Source organism: Salminus brasiliensis, chromosome 8 (assembly GCF_030463535.1).
Source record: "Salminus brasiliensis chromosome 8, fSalBra1.hap2, whole genome shotgun sequence".
Lineage (NCBI taxonomy): Eukaryota > Metazoa > Chordata > Actinopteri > Characiformes > Bryconidae > Salminus > Salminus brasiliensis.
In genome coordinates this window covers 35598058-35603845 of record NC_132885.1, presented here as the reverse complement: position 1 = coordinate 35603845, position 5788 = coordinate 35598058, and positions in this window count along the sequence as shown.

Sequence of the window (5788 nt, the reverse complement as noted above, 5' to 3'; positions counted from 1 at the left end):
AAAATAATATTTAAATAAAAAATAATTTGCATTTCATTGAGGGAACTAAGTATTTGATCCCCTAAAAAACATGACTAATGTTGGCTCCCACAGACCACTGACACACCCTAATCTCAGTGAAGTCGTTACCTGCATGAGAGACACCTGTCCCAAATTGTCACCAGTGTAAAAGGCTACCTGCCAAGAGACTCAGTGACACGCCAACATCTCCACCATGGGCAAGACTAAAGAGCTGTCTGAAGATGTTAGGGACAAAATTGTTGACCTGCAAAAGGCTGGAATGGACTACAAAGCCATAAGTAAGAAGCTGGATGAGAAGGTGGCAACTGTTGGTGCAATTATTCGGAAGTGGAAGAAGTACATTACATTACATTACTGTTAATCAACCTAGGCCTGGAGCTCCATGCAAGATATCACCTCGTGGAGTGTCATTGATCAAGATAGGTTAAAAATCAGCCAAGAATTACACAGGAGGAGCTGGTTAATGATCTCAAGGCAGCTGGGACCACAGTCTCCAAAAAAACATTGGTAATACACTCGTAATGTAATGGTTTAAAATCCTGCAGTGCACGCAAGGTTCCTCTGCTAAAGAAAGCTCATGTCTAGGCCCGCCTCAAGTTCGCCAATGAACATATTAATGACTCCGAGAGAGACTGGGAGAAGGTGCTGTGGTCAGATGAGACCAAAATTGAGCTCTTTGGTCTCAACTCAACTCAACGTGTTTGGAGGAAGAAAAATGCAGAATATGACCCTAAGAACACCATCCCCACCGTCAAGCATGGTGATGGATGTATTACGTTTTGGGGGTGTTTTTCTTTTAAGGGCACAGGCCAACTTTACTGCATCGACGGGAAGATGAACAGAGCAATGTATCCTGGGTGACAACCTCTTTGCCTCTGCCAGGGCACTGAAAATGGGTCGTGGATAGGTCTTCCAGCACGACAATGACCCAAAACATACAACCAAGGAAACAAAGGAGTGGCTCCATAAGAAGCATATCAAGGTCATGGAATGGCCTAGACAGTCTCCTGTCCTCAATCCTTTAGAAAATCTATGGAGAGAGCTGAAGCCTTGCGTTTCCAAATGAACGCCTAAAAACCTTAAGGATTTGGAGATGATCTGCAGAGAGGAGTGGGCCAAAATTACTCCTGAAGTGTGTGCAAACCTAATAAAACTACAAGAAACGTCTGACTGCTGTGCTTTCCAACAAGGGTTTTGCCACCAAGTATTAAATTATGTTTTACTAGGGGGTCAAATACTTATTTCCTTCAATGAAATTCAGTTTTTCTTTTGATATTCTATGTGTCAGTTAAAATAAAGCTGTCATAAAATGAGACGTTTCATTAATTTTTTGTATTAAAACTTTTAAAGTCAGTGGGGGGTCAAATACTTATTTCCTCCACTGTATACATGAACTGAAGATATTTGGGATTTTTAGCATGTTAGCTGGGTGTTTCATTCCCACAAAGAAGTAGAATGCTGTAAGAAAATAGAATGGTAGTTAACAGGAATGGTGGAGTTCAAGTTGAGATCTGGAAAGACTAAGATAGGCATCTAATTTTATCTAATATCAGTTCCTGTTCCTGATTGTAGTACTTATGAGGAGAATTGAGGGAAGCCGTGGATTGCAGTAGCAATCATGAGTGTTTTTAGAGATAAAAGAGAAACGATTAACATATCAACATCAAGAGAAGAAGATGTCTCTTTCTTGTTGTGTGCCTCTGTTTCCCTAATTCTTCAAGGTACAACACAGACTAGCTTTTATAGTTTCTGTGTCACACCACACGGCTGTGTAATGAGCTACTACATGAAGACCTCATAGGTCATGCTGCCTTGGTGCAGTTCTTTGTGGAGAATGTAGGTATTGGTTGCAGCAATGTTCAACAAATAAAGAAAGACTTTACTGTACCACTTCAGTGTTTTGTGCTGTGTTGTGTAATACCAGATCAGCTGGCTTGACAAGTCCACTTCTGCCATGAGCTTGTTGTATTCCATCCTTGGTGAGGGGCATGGAAAGGACTCTGTGGTCCAGACACTCTGTCTGGATTTCACTTTTCTCTGTACTGCATTTCCAGTGAAAGCTGTATGTATTGTGGAGCAGACAGACACCTCTTGTGTGTCCATCCACTTCACAAAGAGAAGAAGACCATCCCTTCTCCAGTGGTGCGTTCCTCCAAATGACATCTTTGTCTGTGCATTAACAGCATTGTGTGCATAGTCATTCCTGGACTCTTTGTATGTTCTACAAACAACAAACTTACAAGCAAACAGGTCATTGAGAAGCTTCGGGCTTGTATAGAAACTGTCCATGTACACATGGTACCCAGTCCCCAAATACCTTCTGTTAATCAGTGACATGACAGTGTCATAAGAGAGTCCCTGGCCTTTGTTCTTTCCACTGAATACAGACAAGTCCCAGTGTACCCGTTGCTGGAGTCTGTGAGCACAAACAACCTAAAACCCCACTTGGTTGGCCTGTCCTTCATATATTCAACCAGAGCAACATTCCTGCGGGGATGATAGAATAACTTACAGGCATTCAGTGCAAATGAGGGGTTTGACACAGAATAGTAGATCATGCTCTGAGGTTCCCTTCTTGGCATCATTCACTTTGTTCTCATCTGGGTCACTCATGTGAATATTCCAGGATATTGTGATACTGATGTCCGGTGTCTGTCCCTGGACATCACCCGTGGTGGGAAAGGAATGGAAAAGATGCGGCATTTCCACCAACAGTGAGTGTTGTGATCCAGCTTGATCATGGCCATGTAGAAAATCAGTCCAATACAATGTAAAAGTCTACTATTCCAACATCCCTTTTGTACTTTTGCACTTCTGGCTACATTCCTGGCAGCTTGCTTGTTGGTGTTCCAGCAGAAGGATTCCACAGCCTCCTCTGGAAAAAAAACTATTTCAACAGGTCCAGAGGAGTGTGGGTGTCCTCTGTGTTCAGTTGCACACCGGGCTCCCTGGCAGGAAAAAAAAACGCAGTGATGGTGGAACAACACCTCCATCACATTCTGTCTCCCTTGACAGTTGTTGCTGACTGGGCTCAGAGACTGGGCACAGCAGAGTGCAGCACAGGTTGGGCTTGCACAGGAAACATTTTGGTGGTAGAAGGAAGAATGATTAATGTGTTCATTCTTAACGGGTCCAATGGAATACCTGCAAATCTCTAGGTGGGTACTTTTGGAGTCTTACTGCATTAATTTTCATTTTCAGATGTGCAAATTTGCATTTCACTACATTTTGTACTTTTCATTCATTCAGATCTACCTGTACAAGTTGTGTTTTAGGTCGCAAGCACTATGTAGCTACAGGCGTTTGACTGTACGTTTGCCCTACTACTAGATGCGCAGTGGTAAATTGCAGGTGTAGTTCAGTTTGTGATCATAAAAGTACACAGATTTGATATTTATTTGATATTCAGTTATATAAGACATTGCTTTTTTCAGATTAACTCGTTTTCACAATAAAAGACCCACAATAAGATTATTATTAGTAGTAAGGCATTACTGCACATTAAGTGCATTTAAAACTACAATGGTATTCTTTGTTTAAAACAATCCCGAAAATGACTTCAGAACAATTATTTAAAGTATTTCTAGCTGTAAATAAATGTCTAATAAGAGCTGACTGACATTTTGGACATTCATATATACAGGCATAACAGTATGAATGCCTCTGTTCAAATGACAAATTGTTTTGACATTAAATAAGACTGAGAGGAAGCTGAGGAACTGAAATATGGGTCCAGATACATGCCTTTAGTGTTTAAAGAGTTAAAAAAGAGCTAAGTAAGCATATTATCATTCTCACCTTCTCTTAATCTTAATAGGCTGTGTGCACAAGCAGTCAACAAAGATTAGGGGAAATCCTTAAAATGAGAGAATTGCTCTTTCGTTTAAAAAAAGGCAAATGATTCAGATACAGTGCCTTATAAACTCATGGAACAGCGTGATTTACGAAGTTTCAGTTTTAACCAGCATATTTTTCCACAACTCTCAGTCCCCGTGTCACATGAGTGTTAACAGTTGGTAGAGAGAGTGTTCAGTGTTTTTGGGTAAACCCCGTTCACATTTTCGGTGGTATTTAAATCACAAAGCACCTTCTGGGTTTTCTTGTGTACATATCACTTATAAGGTCATTACAGATCTCCCTTTTTATACATATTTTTTCCTCTACCTGTAGACGCACCTGAGGGTGTATGACAAACCACACGCTCCATTGACTTTGTCCTTTGCTAAGTCCTGCCCCTAGATAGTGATTGGCCTAATATTAGATTAGCAACCATAGCTATGTTCAGGCACCTCTGACAATTCCTATGTCTGACACATTCCTATGTTTGTGTGATGTGCATAAATGCAAGTCATAACACCTGTCTAAAATGCCTACACTTAGCAATGCGCTACACACTTAGGTTTAAGTGTACTTTCAATTCATTTTAAATCATACTGCACCCTAAGCAACATTGGCAAGCCTGTGTAAATTTAATGAAGACATTAATGTGATTTGAGTGAAAAAGTGTGAAGGCATATATTTCTGTATTTCTATTATTGGCTTTTAGTGTTTTAGTGTAGCAACATTAGCATTAGTAGCTCCAGCGCTAAGCTTAGTAAGAAAACATGAACACTAAACATGTTTAAATAATTTCTTTAATGCCTATAAAACAAGATGTTTAATGAACACATAAATATATTGCTGGGTGACCAACATTTATTTTAATCTGTTTTTGGCTTTGAAGCAGGGGTTGGTGTGGTGTCCTCCAGAGGTGGGTAGGGCAACAGTAGAAGTTATCTATACAGATTGCTTGTTTTCTCTTTATTAGGGTGTTTTTTTTCATCCAGGAAGAGTTGAAGAGTTCAACACGCTTGGTCAAGTGTGAAAGACGTTTTAAAGCCCGAAACAGCCCAGAAAACCGATCTCTGGTCTAGCTATCCGATCCCAATGCCGCATGTGGGATTGCGTGATTGGTGTATTTTGTCATGTGACGGCCTTGACATATTGCCTGCATAGCTAAAAGCTTCTCTTATGAGAGTGACTCCTTGTCTACATGTGTTTCTGCATGGTAAAATGCCATGACTCCAGAAAGTGCAGTTCTTTGTTGCTTTTCTCCAAGGAAAATAAGAAAAGGAAATGGATGAACCTAGGCCCTAGTATTTTGCAAGAATGCACACAGAAAAGTGCTGTTCAGAATTGCAATAGATGGTTTGAATGAAATTTTTCTGTGTGAAAGCAAATCAGTAACAATGGATTATTTGTCTTTTTTAAAGCCATTTATTCAAATTAAGAAAAAATAAAAACATCACATATAAATAAACATAAAATCCAAAATATTAAAAATAGAAACTTCACAGGGAAAAGGAAAAAAATCTTAAAAGTTCATAATTGAAAAATTACTTTATTCCAAAATATAATATATAATAACTTTTTTTGTTACTTTGTTACTTACTTTTGATTACATAACTCTGTTACATGTATTCTGTTACTACCCAGACCTGCTTAAAAATGCACTTGTTTTTTTCAAAACAGAACAGTATAAAACACTGTCATCTTTTTAAACACTTTCCATTTCCGTCTTTCTTACAATGTACATTTATGACGTCAATGAAAGCAAACTGCTGTATTCAGCTCAGATCAAGATCAGATCAAATCACCAACCAACTTTCCAAACCATGTCTGCTGTAAAAACATTGATACTGATAAGTGCTTTTTGAATGTAGTGTTCTACATCCTATCCATGTGAAACTTGACCTTCACAAATCCTCTTATCATCTACAGAACAACC